At 34.4% G+C, this 20,798-nt stretch overlaps 1 long non-coding RNA gene across 1 annotated transcript; it reads right to left on the bottom strand.

Moving 5' to 3' along the window:
* Positions 1-10,908: 10,908 nt before the first annotated feature.
* Positions 10,909-12,945, bottom strand: LOC136207469 (uncharacterized). Its single transcript, XR_010676629.1, has 2 exons — positions 12,768-12,945; positions 10,909-12,035 (listed from the first exon to the last, which is right to left on the bottom strand). It is a non-coding gene; the product is annotated as an uncharacterized lncRNA (long non-coding RNA).
* Positions 12,946-20,798: the final 7,853 nt, after the last annotated feature.

Genomic DNA, 20,798 nt, shown 5'->3' with positions numbered 1-20,798 from the left:
TAGTGGTCGACAAGCTATCTAAATATGATTATTTTATGGCCCTCAAACATTCTTTTACAGCTACTAATGTTGCCAAGGCTTTTATTGACAACATATTTCAACTTCATGGTGTGCCTACCTCAATAGTTAGTGGTCAGGACAATGTATTTATCAGCTCACTTTGGAAGATGATATTTCAACTCCAAGGAACCCAAATTTGCATGAGTTCAAGCTATCATCCCTAATTGGATAGGAAAATTGAGGTAGTGAATGGAATTATTGACAATATTTGTGATGCTTCGTAGGTGATCAACCCCAAAAATGGATGGAATGGCTTGCTTGGGCTGAATATAGTTACAATATATCCATTCGTTCTTCCACAAAGATAACCCTTTTTGAAGCAGTATACGGAATTCCACCTCCAAGCCTATTAAACGATATTCTAAGAACATCCCAAGTCTAAACTGTTGATGTGTACCTTCGAGACTGCAATGCCAATTTGAAGGAGCTGCAAAACAATTTAGCTTTTGCTCAGAATCAAATGAAAATTTCAAGCATATCAGAATAGAAGGGAAGTGTCTTTTGAAGTTTGGGATTATTTATTCCTTAAACTATAGCCATATCGAGAAACTTCAGAGGCATTTCGCAAGTTCATAAAGCTTGCCTCTCAGTTTTTTTGGACCATACTAAGTAGTGGAAAAGGTGGGTGAAGTTGCATACAAGTTAAAACTTCCAACGGGCTCTCAAATTCACAATGTTTTCCATGTGAGCTTGTTGCGTAAGCATATTGGGACATTGACTCCACTTTCCAGCCAAGTTCCTTTTGTCAATGATGACTCTACCATCCTTCCTCAGCCTAAAAATATACTTGGTCGACGAGTTATTACTAAGGGAAGCTATTGACCCAAGTGGAAAATCTTAGTTAAATGGAAAGGAGTGCAAAGGAGGAAGTGATTTGGGAAAATGTTTGGCGATTCTTGAGGTCTTATACCAACTTCATCCTTGAGGACAATGATCAATCAAGAGGGGGAAGAAATGATACATGTTATATATTGTGTGATTGTGTGGGATTCAAAATGGCTAAGTTCAAATAAGTTGTCATTTCCTAAATAAGTTGTTCCTATTTTTCTGATCAGCTTTTATCATATTTGCCCTCTTCTACGTTTTTCTTCCGCTCTCTCCTTGTTTCTCTTATTTTCTATTTCTGTTTTTAAATTTAGCTTTCTTATTAGCTTTCCTATTAAGCAGAATGGTGCAAGCTATGATTATTTTGTTTTTAACAAAATAACTATTACTTTGCTTTTTCCCACCATTGGATTCATTATTTCATTTTTCTTTACCATTGGATTAATTTTCTAACTCATCATCAAATGGTGTTAAAAACAAAATAATGGTTACTTTATCAAAAAAAACAAAATAACCATAGTGTCTAACAGAATTTATTTAATATGTCTTTGTTCATGTACAAATCTTTTGGGATCTTGAAACAAATATTAATTAATGGGTCACCCAATATCGCATTACTTACCCACATCAATATATAGTTCATATTTATCAATATGACATTATATTCATATTGCAGATGAGATTTTTTATGATTACTTTAATTTCTTTTGAAATTTTAAAATAAAGTTGTTGTAAGGTAGTCAATTGACCATATATATTGGATGCCATGGAATTATAATTGTTTAACATTATCATATTGTAGTGCTTTTTTATATATTTTTTCAAGAAAGAACAAACGTAGCCTCAAATTGAGCTTACATAATAATGATATTGTCCATAGAATGTTTGACAAAATTATGTTCAAAAAAAAAAAATTAAGATTGTCTATGGTAACTTAAAGAAATAATGAATTCAACAAGATAATTATTTAAGAAATTGAAATAGGAATATGGAATGAAAATGCAAAAAGTAGTGGTCAAAGGGGGGTTTGGATAATATCTAACATGAATTATGAAGTGAAGAAGAAATCCAATTGACACAATAATTATATATGCTTCAATTAATGAAAAGTGGGCTTAAAAGAAATGGAGGAAAAAAAACAATAAATTCACATGAATTAATACAGTAGACAAAATAGATAAGAAAGCACCTAAATAAATAAAAGGCATTTTCATTCTATTATTTGAAGCTAAGTTCAGACATCTTTTTACTTGCATCTCATCTTGTCCCCATACTTCATTAATCATTATCCTCTCTCCCTCTCATATTATATACTCTTCTTCCCTCCAAAATATCATTTTGTTTTTTCCCCCATATAAAATGAGTGAATTTCATGATGCCTCCATTAGGGATCCAATGGCTACCTCTAAAAATTCTTTTGAATTTCTCCTTTTGACTAATTTTACTATGCACCCGGCACACCACGTCATCGTGCGTATATTTAATTATTGATAACATCCGGATATTATCTAAAGGTAAATTCATAAAACTTTACAGAATTGAGGGATCAAAGCAGCATTTAGTCATTGGCTATGGCCAAAGGATACACCTGCTGCACTATACGCTGCATAAGATCCTTGGATCACCGATACGCCTCATTAGGACCAGACATCTTAAAGAGGCTCACAACCATCGTGTCTCGGAAGACCCGCCATCTGGCATCGATACGCCCAAAGACCGTTGGCGTCGTCTTCCCATATGGAAATCGAAACCATTAATGACAAGTAATATCTCCATAAATGAGCTAAACGACCATACTTGAATGAACTTAGTAACTACCATTAATGTGGCATTAATGGAGACTTTCTAGTTATAAGATTGATGGTTACAACTATCCTAGTATCAATAGCCTTGCACCCCAAACTATTGAGGTACAATTTCCAACACTATTCTACGTGCTTTTAATGTATCATTTTTCTATACTTTACTGACTTAAACATCAAAGTCCCCTGGGTCGAACCCAACGGCACCTCCACTGGTGGAGCTCCAACATAAATTCGACTGAGTAATATCAATTATATATAATGCTAATATTTTGTAAGTTGCAATATAACATAATATTAAATTATTAGTTCAACATACGGATAAGATAGTGTAGCAAGTACAATAAAGCACAATTAATTATATTTACTTCTTTAGTTTAAATTTGTACATGTAAAATTATGATATTTTTGTGAAACTAATCTTTCTTATTAACTTGCCAATAATTAAATCAATAATTTAATAAGTGATGTAAAAAGTGTTATAAACATGCTAATAATAAGTGTATGTACTTGCTCATTAATATTTAGTTGTGACAATTAAGTGGTGATTTTAAGTAATATTTTCCAATTAGGAGATAGTGAACATAATTAGTAGTGGTGTACCCCTAGTGGGAGAGCTATAAATTAATTGGATATGGTCCTCCACTAATTAAACTTGAATGAATTATCACTTTATATAAATAAGTAACATGCCCATATCTATATATTCCCTTCAAAATTTAAAATAGACAAACAACATATATGGCCTACTCTCAAATAATATGATTCTTTAACACATAGAAGGATGATATTAAAAAAAATTAACATCCTTCTATTGTAAAAATAGAAGGACATATACAAGTCACTCAATTCACTCAACTCACCATCTTTAGTTAACTATACAAGTTAGCATGATATTCTTAGGGAAAATGACTTTTTAAAAACTTCAAAGGTTTAAAGGTTTAAATATATAATGAATAAGTTGAGTTTTGGATAATAAGCAAGTTCTATTTTATGAGAGCTATCCAACGGTATATTGTAAGATCAAAACGAACAATTAATGGATGAGAAATTGATGCTCAAAATAAGCTAACATGATTTTACTGAGAAATGAAAGTATTTATGTCACATTGTCTCTTTAAGAGGAGTTCCTATCGTTTATATACAAGTTTTTTTACAAAATGTTAAGTAATAATCAATCAGATGGTGCTCTCACGCAGAAGGGGTGCAATTTCAATGAGCTTTGGAGCGCACCTAATAAATGACACAGAAATTTACCTGGTTCGACACCTAATTAGAGAATTAAAAGTAGTACAAAATTTTTTTGAGAAAATAACACTCAAAAGCCATTAACCTCAATATACCCAAAATCTCACAATTCTCTCTTGAAGAATATCTCGCAATTAAGTGCCAATTGCTTGGGTGCACAAATCTTATACCAATACATATTATCTATAAGAAAATGTTGGGATGTGAATGGAGGGATTTAAAGTCAAAAAATTACATAGGCCGAATACTTTTAACTTGTCCAAAAAACTTGATTGACCTCTTGAACTTTCAAAGTGTTCTGATAGCCCCTCTTAACTTGTATAAAATGTTCACTAACTTGCACAAAATGTAATCAATTAATCACTTAGTTGCAAAAAGGTAAGTTAAATGCGGAAAATGTATTGTACGCGTGAAAAAAGTAAAATGATCAAAGTCGGTGTATGTGGTTCTAATATTTTTTACCGTTGAGTAAGTAATGACTTTTATTCAGTGAATTATGTGATAAAATTCTAAAGCGTGTGCCACATATTTTGCACATGCAACTTACTTTTTTGCAATTGAGTGATTAATTAATTATATTTTACGTAAGTTTAAGAGGCTAACTGAACATTTTATGCAAATTGAGGAGCTATCGAGACACTTTGAAAGTTTAGATGACCAATCGAACTTTTTGGACAGTTCAGGAAACCAATAATGTATTAAGCTAATTACATGTGAATAAAAAAAGTGACTAAAAGTGATATTGACCAATTTGGCCATGTCTGTGTAATTTCAAAGCATTCACACAAAATACCATGTGTTCTTGCTGTGTTTTAATTAGGTCCTCTCCCTCCCTCGCCTATAAATGGCTAATTATTTGACGAGAATCACAACAACATGTTACAAATAGCCGAGTTTTGCTTGTAAGCCGATTTCTATCCACTATATCAAAATTTATCGAATTTTTCCGTTGAACAATGTGTAAATTAGGTTAGTCCATCAATACTAATCTCATCGGGATTACTTTCATTTCATAAAAAACGTGTAAAGGTATTTGGGTACCAATATAAATTATAGGGTAAATTTCAAATAAAACTCTTGTGGTTTCACTTATTTTCAGATAAATGACTATGTTTACTTTTTGTCAAAACGATGATTGAGGTTTTGCACTTTTTATAAAACAATGACATTTTAGATTAATGCTATTAAAACCATCTTTAACGACCTGAAAATGAAAATTTTCAAGAATTAAAGTTGTTCAATGTTATATTTGCTATTCTACCAAAAAAAAAAAAAGTTATATTTGCTATGAAACTACATTTTCGATTTTCGAGAATCAACTTTTTTGGAATTTTATCTCTCTAAACATTAACTTTCTCTCTGTTTACCAAACATCATCTAAATAATCTCAAAATAAAAAAGTTGAAGAATTAACGTTGCTTAGAATATTAGTAGTTCTTAAAATATGTCATTTTTGAAGTTGTCAATGATTTTAATAGTATCAATCGAAACAATCCTTATTTTGTTAAAGTTGAAAACCGTCCTTACTTTGAAAAAAAAGTAAATCGCAATCCTATATCTGAAAATTAGTGAAACAACAGAGGTTTTATTTGAAATTTACCCTAAATTATATTTAACATGGTAGAGAGAATTAAAAATAAATAATCAAATTATTTTGTAGATTTGATTTTATGAAGCATTAACTTCTGAAAACAGTCAGATAGACCTAAGAAGGTGTCCCTGAAATCAAAGGTAGAAATTTAAAAAAAAAAATTGAAATAGAATCATTTTTGAAAGCTGAAAATGGTGAATGATGAGGAGACGATGGGAATATTTGTCATACATACATATAAATATAAGTTATGAATTACAGTTTCCAAGAATAAAAAAGAATCAGAACAACTCAAAGATGTGAAACATGAAAGAAAGATCCAAGAAGAAGTTTCCACTGTTTATAATTAAAATTCAGACAATATGTATTGTATTGTTTTGTCATTCTCATCACGTTTTGCTTCTTCGATTAGTCTCATTCTATTTGCTTTGCTTTCTCTTCTAATAATGGACCTAACAAACTTGCATATATTCATACCACCTTCTTACAATTTCGACAACTCTTCCACTCTTTTAAAAATTCCAACCTCGAGTGTATGATTATCCACATTACCCTACTTAATTAATCAAAACCGTAATTTTTTGTTACATTTTGGAGAAATTATAACAAATACGGTTTTTATATGTCAAGTAGAGAATCTTTCGTACACATTTTAACATATGTAATAAAGTGTTCACAATATTACTAATTAATAAAAAAAATTACTAATTTAATACACGTGTCAAAATGTGTATGCAGATATAATCCGATTCCTATTATAAATTCTCTACATTTTGACTATTTGTCGGTGAATTTTTTACTTATTATGTTTAAAAAGCTAAAATATTCAAGTTAACCCTTAATTCCGATAATTTATGCAATCATCCGAACTTAGGTAATATCTATACTATAATTTTGATAAGAACAATGTATGTTCTTTTTGGAAGAAGATGCAATTGAAATATGGCAACCTCCAATAAAATAAATAATAATTTTGTTGATTAGAAAGGAAGGAAAGATGTTGCTTAATATAGATATTATGGTCCCCTCCAACCAAATTTCAAATAAATTTAATGAAAATCGAATTTTTGCTTTCGTGGTCGAGCTCAATTTTCAAATGCATTATTTTCTAAGTATATATCATAAACCTAATAATGGCCCTCACTACACTAACAAAAAATACTTTAAATCCCATCACTAATATCCTACCAAGTTATCTCTTCTCGCTAGGGTTACAACTAAACTGAAGAATTCGTTCAATGGAGACGGGAAATCATCAGTAACTTTCTCCATAGAATAGAAATGATGGAAACTTGAAATTTAGGGTAAGATTATAATGATAGTAAGATAGAAAAAGAGAAGAAAAGATGAATAAATGAGATATCTTACATTGAATTAGGAAGAAAAAAAAGGAAATAATAAAGACATGAGATGCTAAATAGCACTTCTCAGGGAATTCTTCCCTCTCTTACTAGGAACCAAAATAAAATAATTAATCATCTCTTTCTCACATGTTAGCTATAGGTATTTATATGAGAGCAATGTTATCAGAACCGGACCGGACATCAAACCGGATTTATATACGGGTCACGGGTCACTTGGTCGGACCGAATAGCTCGGATTGGTCGGACTGGATGACATAATAAATAAATAATATATATATAATTAAAAGATAAGATGCAAAAATATCCATAACGTTGACAACCAGAAGCAATTTTACTCCTAACATTCTTTATTCTGCAAAAGTTGCATATCAATTGGGTCAAAAAAATAAATTCACATTTTTGGTGATTTAATAAAAGAATTTGAGATTAATATTTTTAAATTCGACAAAACATTTGTATTTTTTGTCCAAGCCGTACAATATACAGTATAATTTTTTTAACTTTTTTTGTTAAAAAAATTCACGTCTATTTATATTGTTGTGATATATTACTAATTAGTGATAAAATAACGTAAATGTGAAGTGTAGATTATATGATTAATGATTGAAGACAATTATTTCTTAAATTAAGAGTAAATTTGCTCTTTGTTGTAAATTTTAAGAATAAAATTACACTATTTTAGATATTAAGGGTAAAGTTGTAGGGTTGTTTATTTAGTTTCACCTTAAAAAAATTGTCAACCAATAACATTTGAATTTAAGTGTATTATAAATTGTAATTCAAAATAAAGAGTAAATTATTACAGTAAAACCTCTATAAATGCATATCATTGGGACCGGAAAAAAATATTCATTAAGCGAGATTATTTATTTATCGATAAATGAATAAATTATTCATTTATCGATAAATTAATAAATTATTCATTTATCGATAAATATTCATTAGATATATAATTATCTTGTTTAGGAAATATATTATTTGATTGATTTGTAATTATCACATTAGCATAATTACAAATCAATCAAATAATTGCAAGATTCGTTCAGAAGATGCTAATGTTTCTGAACCAGAAATTAGTCAATTAGATGAAGATATCCAAGGATTAAGTGATGTCATTTTTAATTTATGCTATAGAAATGTGATGGATGTCGAACATCTTTTGAACTATCCTAGCGAGAATGATGCAGTTACGGAATCGCTTACAGGCGAAGAAATTATCCAGTCAATAATGAACAATGATGATGGAAATGATCCAGAGCCAGATGATCGTTGTGTTGTCGCAAATGTATTGTCAAAAGAGGTCTTTCAAGCAATGGTCACCTTAAACAACTAATTGTTACAAAAAGTTAAGAATGTTGTTCATTTTGGTTTAGGTGGAAAGAAAAAACAATCAACTATAGATGCATTTTTTCAGAAGAAATGACTTCTCGTTGATTGATTAAAAGGTTTTGGTATAGATATATTTTTTTGTATGTAATTTAATAATTATTACTTTATATTTTCATTGGGCCTTTAAAGATTTAAATATTTTTTATTACTTAATGCATTTAGCGAAGTTATTACTTTAGTCCATTGGCCCAAGTCGGGACCGGAAGAATTTATTATATAATCGAGGTTATTATTTTATCGAATATTCATTTATCGAGGTTTAACTGTAATATAGCAGGAGAGAGAAATAGGAGTAGGATAGGGGTCTTTTGAGCTGCCATTTAGATGTCTTTCAAACACCATCCCATTAGCTGTAATTTAGCTTTCCAAAACCCCTCGAAAACACCCATACCTTTCCTTCTTCCTCTCTCTCTAACTCACTTCCAGTTTTTCAAATTTTTCCAGAGAAAAAAGTTCACAACAAAAGAAGAAGCAGCATTTGGGTTTATTACATGTCTGGTGTGAGATGAAGAAGATTATTCTATTCCTCTTCTCATTTCTCTCTTTTTCCCACAATTTCTTTGTGGCTTTCTGTTTCGTTATGCACGTCTCTAATTTTTTTTTTTTAACAATAAATCTTCAAAAAGCCGGGGTTGCACCGGTTCCCGGTTCGACTTCCGGTTCCCGATTCAACCCCGGGCCAATCCGGTTTGTTGAAGATTCAACAAACCGAACTAGTTCGGACCGGCTTTCTGGCCAGTTCCCGGTTCGATCGGTCCGACCGGCCAGTCCGGTCCGGTTTGTATAACATTGTATGGGAGGTAATAAAAGCAAATATAATTATTTTTTATTGACTATTGACTAAGACTATTGACCATTGACTGACTATTTGACTATTGACTACTTGTATCTATTCATAGTGTAACACCTAACTTATGCCGCATCACCATTCTTTGGTGCCCTCTTCCTTCTAAAATAAACTTGAGACAACTTAGACTTTGGATCCACTGTAGCACTTTTCTATCAATACTCCCTCGTTCAGAAAGTTTTGTCATCAAGACTTGGGTTAAATATTTGCTGTATGAAAATTTAGCTGCCCAAAGGACACCTTCCAGTTTATTCATCATCCATGGAATCATCTATTGAAAGGAATATGAAACTTTTAAATCACAAGCATTCCAAGTGATTGCAATTGATCGGCCCATGTTTTTAAATTTCACGTGACTCGACATGTGCCCTTCTCTGTCCATCTCATGCTCAGACCTGTTAATGTCATCCTACTAGCACTATCTCCCTTTTGAATGCAAAGTGTATGGACCTCAAATGCACGCACCCATTGACCTCAGGTAACTTGACCTTCTTAGCAGCTAATTAGAGTTCATTGTTGTTGCTCTTTGGATTGTCTAAAGAAGACTCCGGATGGGAAGACTTATGGGGGTCATCGTCTCCAAATTTCTTTCCTAGGTTCTTTACCCAATCCATCATGAAAGCTCTGAACTCATCCTCTTTAACTTTCTCTACCTTGATTGAACTAATGATGTCATGCACATCAATCTATAAATCATGAACATCATTCTTCAAGTCTTGAATGTGTGTCTCATGAGCAACCAAACGCGTTTGGATTTGGGTTTCCATTGTTGGGTCAGTTCTTCACGTTCAATGGATCCGGCAGATCGGACCAATGATGGAAACTTAAAATTTAGGGTAAGATTATAATGATAGTGAAATAGAAAAAGAGAAGAAAATATGAATAAATGAGATATATCTTATATTGAATTAGGAAAAAAGGAAATAATAAGGACACAATATGCTAATTAGCACCTTCCAATGAATTCTCCCCTCTCTCACTAGGAGCCAAAATAAAATAATCAATTATCTCTTTCTCACCTATTAGCTATAAGTATTTATATAAGAGGTAAAAGAGCTAAACTATGAAAGCTAATGAAAGCAAATACAATTACTCTTATTGACCGTTAACTAAGACTACTAACCATTGACTATTGACTGACTAGTATCTATTCATAGTGTAACACCGAATTTATGTTACCTCACAATTCCCTGCCTTCCTTCTAGAATAAACTTGAGACATCTTATGCTTTGGACCCACTATAGCACTTCTCTATCAAAATGAAAGGAAAAAAAATCTCCGGAGACAGGAACAGGAATCTCTCTCACCCCATGAGAATCCCCAACCATGAGCATGGAAAGAAAACAAGGCATAGTAATTGAATTAATATTATATTTGGCTAATGATATTATACAGCAAAATTTAAAATTACACCACAGAAAATACTATTTAACATTTGGGTAATGGGGAATGGAAATCCACACGGGAATGGGGACGGACGGAGATGGGGAGAATAGTCCCGACCTCCACCCGGTTCCATTTGGAACTCTAATTCTCATGTATTCTCAGGGTGTGGATCAGGAGAAGGCAACGAAACTTGAACTATACCACTACAGAAACAAAGCACACTAGCACTTGTCTACTGTTTGTACTCAAACATGACACCCAGAGAAGTTGGTAATCATATCAAATCCTAAGAGATACAGCAAGACAATAACGTTATATTTTGTAAATCTCTATTGATCTCTAGATATTAACCAAACTGAAAGAGCAGGAATCAAAGAGACTAAAACAACACATTAATTAAGAAAAGAGAACCAATCTTGCTCCAAATAAGATAAACAAACAAACCAGATATGTTTATCATCTGAATTCTGAAGAATATACCAAGGAATTGCTTTAAGATTGACTCTTTAACATACTGCAAACAAATTCAACTTTATCCTACAAAAATTTAGCTCAACACTAGCAATAAAACCATCTCCCTCCTCCTTGGAACTAACACTCGGCTAGATCCAGTTTGCTTTCAGGTGTCCATACCGTCTGGAATAAGTAGAAGCTTCATGGAGGTCTTCATACACAACTCTTTGAACGTTCCCATTTAAACCAAATTCACTCACCAAAGGTTTCAGCAAATCGATTTCAATACAAACTCTAGCAAATCGACCTTTGTTAGCAACCTTTACTGGTTTTCCTAAAGAGCTTGCTATGGCTAATAACACATCCTCATCATAATACAATAATGGCAATTCAGGAAAACGAACCCATGCCATAGTTGAATCGTCAGCATCTGATGGAACGAAACTTGGAGACCATGTCCTTACAGTAAGGTAACATCCATTTATCAGCCAAGGTCCTTCTGTAACCACCCTATCTCTATCCGAGTCATCATCAAATTTCACGACGTAAAAACCATGACCAAGGTCCATCACATAGAAGTCGCCCATGGGTTTCCAGATTTCCATGAAACGTTTTCGTAGTGCAACATAACCTAAATCTCTTCCCAGTAGTTTCACAATAAGAGCTTTTTGCCAGGGCTGTGCCAATTTTTTTATGAGACTTGGGTCAACCGTGATATTCAGTTTAAGAGGATCCCCATTAACAAAATCAACTGAAATCATTCCTGAAGCCTTCAGATCAGTTCGAGGTTGAGTTTGTCTATTCGTCAGGGTATCTTGAGAGGATCTCGCAGCAGTGTCATTGCTTGACAAAGGTCTCGGACCCTCTCCTTTAGGGGGCTCAGTCTTCCGTGGCACCATTGAAAATAGAGGAGGCGGCGGCCCAGATATGGCACTTACTTTATGGAGCGTGGTGGAGCAAGGACCTGAGGTCTGGGGGGCTAACCTTGACCAGTGATGGATGATGGCTGGAAGTTGGAGAAGGCAGTGGCAGTGCAGTAGGCAGAACTTGTGGCATGTAAACTTTATTTCCTGTATAACAATGTATTAAAAAAAATTAAATGATATAAAATCTGAATTCTACTAAAAAGAAATAACAAATAATGTTTTACATATACCAATAACTATGCTTTTTAACTGACGGGCGTAGCATCTGAACTACTGATAGGGGGGCAAATATAACCTTCGAGAATCTCTAGAAAACGTTGCAAAATTACTTCATTTTCAACAGTAATAAAAAAAATCTTTTTCTCAATATAACACATTATAATTAACTAATTTGCCAATGAATATTCCATGTCTTTAGTAAGGTTCCTAATTAATTATATTATATACAGAATGGAAACCATATTACATGGACTTGTGATATTTGATTAAGAATCAATTTGACCCATAAATTGAGAGCTCTCCAAGTGAGAATTAGAATAGCTAAATACCAAAGACATAGCAAGTTTTTGAAGGAGATTTCAAGATTGACAATCAATCCAACAAAATCAAATAGCTATATAACATTATTTCAGTTAATCAGTTCGCAATTCAAAATCAGAGCAAGAAACTACAATAGCTAAACACCATTAATTCAACTATTCAGTTTGCAATTCAAGTTGCATTTAGTTAATTAGTTACTTCATCAATCGACAATCATAAATTCATCATCATCGATTCAATTTCATCAATCTTTTTAATTTCGGTTAACAATAAACCTACCCTAACTGAAATTAATAGCTTAAAAAAATTAAAAAAAAAAAAAAAGAGATTCCCTACCTTCACCGGAGAAAGGGGCGGGACGGTGGAGAAAATGAGGCGTCCGGCGGGGAGAGGACTGGCTGTCGCAGGAATTTGAGAGCAAAAAAAAAAATAAAAAAATCGAACCTGGGGAGAGGAGAGCTGTCTGCCTAGGTGCTGCAACCCTCTTTCAATATTTTTGCCCACCTTTGGAACACGGGCTGGACAAAATTAACCAAATAATATTACCCATAATAATAAAAATAAAGGAAATAAATATAAAATAGACTATTTATTCAAAAAAAAAAAAAACTATAAAATAGACTATATATATTTTGAAGTCTTTAGTATTTGTTTTACGTAACATGTAGAATTTGATCATTCACCATTAGATTTAGGCTTGATCTAACGGTGAATAACCAACTTCTACATGATCATTTAAATCCATGTGAACATTGCTTTTGTTTTAGGTATGTTTCCTTGTTCGAGAAAATGGTCACCTAAACCGTTTAGGATCTGTTTAAACATTTAAAATTTAAAAATTTATTTCAATTTTCTCCAATTCATCCCACTAAGTGCTTTTTGGTCGTCTAGACGATATCCAGTTTTCTCCAATTCATCCCACTAAGTGCTTTTTGGTCGTCTAGACGATATCCAGGGGCGGATGTATGGGGTCTAAGGGGCATTCCCCCTCTCTCTCTCCCCCCCCCCCCCTTCATCCCACTAAAAAAAAAAAAATTAATCCAAAAATAAAAGTTAAAGTACAAAAATACCCCTAATGTTTGGGGTCAGTAGCAATTTTATCCCTAACGTCTAAAATTGTACAATTTTATCCCTAATGTTGGAAGTCAAGAGCAATTTTACCCCTAACGTTGATAAATTGGGTCAATTTGAGAAATAATTCATCAAACTGTCTTCTCGGTCATGAATAATAGTGTCTGAAATTGATCCAATTTATCAACTTTAGAGGTAAAATTGGTGCAAAATTACAAAATTGATATGCAATTGGTGCAAAATAAAGAAAAAAATGACTGGATTTTATAATAGTGTCTGAAATTGATCCAATTTATCAACGTTAGGGATAAAATTGCTTTTGGCTACAAACATTAGGGGTCAAATTGTACCATTTTAGATGTTAGGGGTAAAATTGCACCTGACCCAAAACGTTTGGGATATTTGATGCGTAACAACCCGAGAATCCCGGAAATGGATGATTACGAGTCGGAAACATTATAATTTACATTTTTTATCAAAAAAAAATCATGAAAATAATACATGACAATTGAACGATTTTGTATTTTTCGTCACCAAAAATTGAACAATTTTGCATTTTTTGTCATAAAAAATTGAACAATTTTACATTTTTTGTCTAAAATTTTTTTACGTAGAATTTTGCCCCCCGCTCCCTCAAATTCTGGATTCGCCACTAACGATGTCTAGGAAGTACCTAAATGGTAATCCGAATAAAAAAACTTTTATTATTATGATTATTATTAATTTGTTTTTAATATTATAGCATGATTGTTAGTGAACAGTGGTTATTATTTTCATATGTTTTTATTTAATTGTAATATTATAGTTTTTGGTGAATTACATTATTTGCGTATATTGTTTTTTTACATATTTGAGTTGTTTTGATGATATTTTAAAATAATATTGTTTGTACATTTTTAAGGATATATGCTATAGATACATATGTTTTTCTATATTACATTGTTCTATATTATTAGTTTATATAGTATGGTGCATGTTTTTTTAAGAAAGTATGGTGTATGTTTTAATTGTATTTATATAATAATTTGTTTATTGATGCAGATCGAGTTTGCAACGATAGTTTTCCATCATAAACTATCAAAGATATTGTTAAGCAAAACCTGAAGGAGTCATGAAACCTCATATTCACAAGTTAAAACTTGTAGGAATTAGAAATCTCTATTGATAAAAGCGACGAACCTTAAGAAATTTTGTATTTGATTGATAAAATATTCCTTAATTACATGTAAGGATAAGGATTAAATTACATACAAACCTAATAACATAACTAGCTAAATAATATGTTAAAGGGCTAAATGGGATAAGGATAAAGGGGTAACATACTTGTAAATAAGTTATTGGTAAGAGTTTTAAATAAGTAGTGACAAAGTTATAATTAGCAGGTAGTTCGAGAATAGACAAGACTGATTTGAAAGTGCGCAAAGTTAACATGATGTGTGGGTTAATTTTAGAAACATAAAGTTTTGGCTCTGGCGACTTCAAAATCCATACACGTGTGGGAATAGCCATACAACATGTGGATTAAAAATAGAGAAGCAAAATCTCTCAATTTGGATCCACACCATGTGAATTCTTGACACATCTTGTGGGTTTTTTTCCACACGATTTGTCTGTTGGTCCCGTATAACGTGACAATGTTAGTTCTAAGGGGGGGATAGGAACTATTTAAAATTTTGTCCGTTAAGGCTGACTTCTTTTCTCTGAGAAAATGTTTACACAGCGGCGCTAAGTAGTTTTAAGACACAAGCTTAGTCAACTGGTGACTAAGTCTGCTTCTTTTCTTGAGTCAGGGGATAGCACTTAAGTCTATTCCTGAACTCGGCTTCTTAGTGCACTCAACTCAGCGTGAGTTTGTTACTTAGTCAGTTTTACATCAAGCAATATATAAAGGAGTTTAAGGGTTAGAAATATGTTACTCAGCAGATATGTCCTGGTTTGGCCTCTCCGTCTACGTCCAGTCCCCGGAACTCGTTCCGAGCTTTTTGAATCCTCTACTGAGCTCTTTAAAGGTAGAGCACGAAACCTTTTACAATAGAAGCTGAGTATACAAGAGTACCTTCCTCTATTCCTCTACTCACTCCTATAACTACCGCTGAGTACTATAACCGAGTACTCAGCTTCTCCTTTCTATTCTTCTAGAAATGATAAGTGTTTGTCCTAAACAACAATTGCTAAGACACTTTAGATGAATGAAATCACTCTAGACTTTTACACAATGATTGGAATTGGTGTAAGATTTGCTTTGCTTTTCTCACAGAACTTCAAGTATGAATTTGGTCAGCGTTTCGACTTGATTGAAGATCTGCATCGAATGAAGCATTTGAAAGGCCTATTTATAGTGACACTTCAAGCACCAGTGATTTCGAATTTCGAAATAACCGTTGGAGGCTAACGGCTTCCTGTCGCTTTCACTCTGGACGTGCTCAGTGTCGTTGGCCAATGAGATTCTTGTATCTTCTGTCTACGGCAGTGCTCAGCAGCTTTTCGTCAGATGAACAGAATGTTTCGACATTTATAGTAAAGTCTTCCAGACAGCTTACTGCGTCTTCTGAGCTTTACCCAAAGTGGAAATACTTTGTCTCTAAATTGGTTCTGTTCTGCCGCTGACTTGTACTTTTTGTCGTTCAACTCAACAGCTTCATCTTGAAGCAATTGATAGAAGGCTTCTCGATCCTTCTTCATGATGAGCTAGTGTTTTGCTTAGAACGACTGCGTTTTGTCTTCCTGGGCCGTGAGGTCTTGATCTGTTGACTTGGGCTTGACTTCCTCTTATGGGCCTTTAGGCTTTTTATCTTAATGTCTTATAGATCAAATTAACTCAACATTGAACAAACACATTAGTGTGAATAAATCAAAGCATTTAAATTTAATGTGTTAGAATATTTTTATCATTTACATAAATAATTTTGTCAAATCAAAATCATGTGGAAATGTGTTTCAACAAACTCCCCCATTTTGATGTTGGCAAAAATATTCAGTAAGGAACTCAGTGTTGAGCTCCCCCATGATAGTTGACCTTGTTTTTTTCTCAAGATACTCCCCCGTAAGGGTTGAGCTACTGACTTAGTTTTACTTTAAACATTTCAAGGTTTAATCAAGTAAGTCTAAGGTCAGTTTTCAGAATATAGGTCAGCTCATGGAACATATTCTATTTAACTCAGTTAAGATGTGCGGAAGATTTAGATATCAGAGTACGCTGAGTATATCTTTGTTCAATGAGTTTTAGTTAAGAAGACTTGTAAAAGAGGTCAACGTATAGAGCAACACAGCAGACAATCAAGAAGCAATGTAAGCACATAACACAGTTGATTTAATGAAGATACGTTAACTTTTTAGCACAAAACATAAGTAAGCATCACATAAGTTTAGTCAAATTGAAAAAGGTAGATGCATGCATAGTTTTGAATTGATGGTCAGCACAACAAAATACATAAGGAAAAGAGTACAAGTTTTACAAGCTTAAATCTATCAATCCTTGTCAAGCTATTTTTTCTTGTAGTTGATGTGGGCAGAATGCTCTTTGGCTTTTCCCTTTTGTTTTTGCTGACTTCCAGATGCTTCTCTTGTATGCTGAGTTCTTTCAGCTTGTTCTTTCTCCCCCGTTTTGCCAGCATCGGGTGGAGGAGGAATGAAGGTGTCATTGAGGGCAGCACGAGTTAACCGTACAGAGAATGCCTTAAGCTTGCGCGTGCTTTCATTTATACCATCAAAGACAGGAACACCATCATCCAAGACAGAACGGGGAACCCTGACCGAGGCACTGAGCATACTCAGTATGTATTCTTGAGACTTCCCAACCCAGGTTATAGAATCAGTCAGCATGGCATAGGCTTTATAAAACATCTTAAGCAGAGCCGAGTCATAATACTGACATTGAGCATTCGAATGACGCACATGTTTGAAGATGGATTGGGAATGTTGCAGAAGCTCATTCGTCTTGAGTTGGTCAGTTTCCATCTCTTCCTTACTCAGGTTGAGTAGACGGACATCCTCACTAATTTGCTCAATGGAGCATTGGGAGGTGGAAGAGAGTTTCTCGTTGGTTCTGGCTTGCTCAGAGTGAAGCTGGTTGAAGAGTTGATGAACTTCAGCAGAAGTTGCATACATTGAGTTCGCAGCTGACAGGTTTTGAAGTTGACCCTAGAGAGAGTTCATGTGATTGACCATTGTCAGCTGGAGTTCGGCCAGCTTTGTTATTGATTCCTGCTTGGGCTATTGAGACTGGAGTGATGTCATGACACTCAGAAGATCCTTAAGACATTTGATTTCTGTGAGAAGCTGAGTGACAGACGAAAGTTGAGTTGGCTCAATAGGAACTAACCCAGCAGCTTCGGCATTGGTTTGATGAAGGTCCTGGAGCAAAGCTTGAGTTGAGTCAATGATTCTTCGACCAGACTCAGTTGCGTGTAAGTAGTTGTAGGATCCATCAATGTGTGGCTCAAATGTCGGAGTATGAGTGGAACCGGATGGAGGAGGTGTTTGGTTCAGTTCATTATTGGAAGTGCCAGTATGATCAGCGGCTGGACTTGAGTTTAGATTGCCAGCAGGAGCTGACTGGTTGATATTCTGCACTTGAGGATATGGAAGAGGATGATCAGCAAAATTATCTACTTGCTTAGAGTCAGGCTGAAGCTGACTGGTTTGAGGAGGTTGAGGAGTTTCAGCACTGACCTAAGCAGGTGTTTCCTTAGCTAGCTCAGTATGTTGAGGAGTAGGAACTTCGAGCACTTGCTCGGTATCACCTTGGCTTAGGGTAGCAATTGAGTCGGCATGTTCCTTCGGTTGAGAAACAGAGACTTGCTTTTCCGGGTGCTCTCTTGGAGGAGACTCAGTGGGATTGGAGAAGAGCTTAAACTGCATATCAGAGAGATCAGTGATCGGATCCCATAATGGTGAGTCATCCATAAGATCAATCACTGGGGATTTATGAGCCTTCTTTTTAAGTCTCCTTAATCTCTTAGTCTTTTGAGGAGAGGGGTCAGTAGGAATGGACTCAATTGAGTCAGTAGGTGAAGTTGCCCCTTGATCAGCATGATCCTTTGTTGTTGGCTCAGCTTCTTCTTCAACCTGCTCAGTGTTGGTTGGTTCATGTTGCTCAACATCTGCTGTCTCATGTTGCTCAACATCTAGTGTCTCCTCAGTATCAAACTGACCACCCAATTCTTCTTCATCTTGGTCAGTTGGATTTTTCTCAAGATCAATGCCCTGACTTCGCACAAAATGAGAGTCCTCAGAGATAACGACTCCAAGTGGGGGTACGTCGATAGGACTTAATCCAAAAGAGATCCTCTTCTTCTTTCTCAGTGGTTGCTCAGGAGTGTCCTCTTTTTCTTCTTCTTCCTCAGGCTCAGCTTGCCTTTTAAGGTTTCTGCTGACTTAGGTCCAACCTGACCTAGTGCAGCTTGAGGCTTTGTTCCTTTGGACACAAACCGAAGCTTTTTCGGTGGAGCGTCAGCATCTTTAGAAGAGCTTTGAAAAGCTTTCCTCTTTCTGTCCTGCTTGTCAGCTTGAGCTTTCCTCTTTTTCTTTCCTTCTCTAGTCTGCATCCCCTCGGTTTCCTGAACTGCGGCCCCTTTTCCTTTCTTAGGGACAATGGGTTGATCGTAGACCAAGCCGAATAGTGCAGCTGCAGTAATTTCAATCCCCCAGACATGAATTTCCTCAACCAAATTCACCTGGTGATCTTTGAGGATTCTAGTAATAAAGGAGCCTAATCTAAGGGTTCTAATACTCCTTTGAAAACCACCGATCAGAAAGACTGGCATGTTGATCGGCTGGTAGGTCAGCATGTGCCAGATGAAGCACTGTTCAAAGTTCGACGCTGAGGAAGTGGAGTTGACCTTTGGAAAGAGGAAGTTGGTCAGTATGTAATGAGCCATCTTTTGATTCTGACCCATCGATGTTGGAAATTAGGCTAAGGTATAGCAGCGAAAATATAAAAATTTTAACCTATTTCCATTTAACCACAAGATCCGTTAACCGTTATTTCATATAAAGAAGGATAAGACGAAATGCCTTTTAGAAGTTCTATCTACCATTGCAAACGAAGTGCCCACAACTTCAAAAGAGATAGAAACTGTCTACCAATCTGCCCCTATCCGAAACAGACCTTCCAGACCTCCGAACGACAATCCCTTCAATGGAAACGTGGAAGAATATGTCTAGAAGCTTCTGTCCAAAAATCGCGACGATCCGACGGTTCAATCTCCGGGAATCCGCGAAATCGTGAACTGACCTGATGTAGGAGTAGTAAAACGAATTTCTCCCTTTTGTTTGTTTTTCTTCTTCGAGTTCCGAAACACGAAATAAAACATGGGAAGATTAATTTGGAATCAACCGTTGAATAGCAACTGAAGTAGATTGCCTCTAATTAATCAACACAAGATCAAGGATAAAAGAAATAGATGAAAATCAATTGATCAAACGAAGCCGTAGAGAAATCTCGTCCTCGAACTAGGGGTGTCGAATTTTCTCTCTCTTGGACTAGGTGATTTTCGAAAATCACAGTAGGGTATAGCTTTCTTGGATTTCGAAAATCTCAAGGGAAGGGGTATTTATAATCTCTTGTATCTAATCCCTAGTTAGATAGAATTAGGTTACTGAATAGGAATTCCATTCGGAATAGAATTCCTAATTATTATCTCACTATATATCTAATATATTAAGGATAATAATAATAACCTTATTGGATAATAATAGGAGTATATTAATCTAATTAAAACTCCTAACTTAATTATCTCTTAATTAATTTAATTCATATTCCTAATCTAGTTAGGATTAACAAAATCAAATTAATTATTCATGTATATTACTACATGAATTTCGACCCCCTTATGTCCATGGGCCTTATTGGGCTCAATTGGGCTTCTATCAATTAATTAACATCTATCTCTCTTTTAGGTTCCAAGTCTTATATGTGATCCATTAGGTTCTTATTGCTTCTAGCCGTATGCAACGTTATTAAATTAATTTTCAAAGAATTATATTTAATTTTTGCATAACGGAATGATGTACAGAGTATGTGATTAGCAAGTCCGTAATCATTCCCCCAGAGCTATAAGAAGACAAGTTGATTCTGTCGTTAACCTTTCCGTATTAGTTACAGTATAATTCGATCCTTTATCAACTACATCATTGAACTGAATCTTATGACTGTGGGTGATGTCAAGTCACATGTAGCGAGACGTTCGTTTTACTTGTACAGGCCGAGTCAACTCAAAAAGATAGGTTAAGTGAAATCTGTATTTCTTACTCTTAAGCTATCACCTTGCAAGGATTTAGAGTCGAGTCTTCCAC

This window comes from Euphorbia lathyris, chromosome 1 (assembly GCF_963576675.1).
Source record: "Euphorbia lathyris chromosome 1, ddEupLath1.1, whole genome shotgun sequence".
NCBI classification, from domain to species: Eukaryota; Viridiplantae; Streptophyta; class Magnoliopsida; order Malpighiales; family Euphorbiaceae; genus Euphorbia; species Euphorbia lathyris.
The sequence above is the reverse complement of the archived record's forward strand: the minus strand, read 5'-3'. Positions and strand labels throughout refer to the sequence as shown.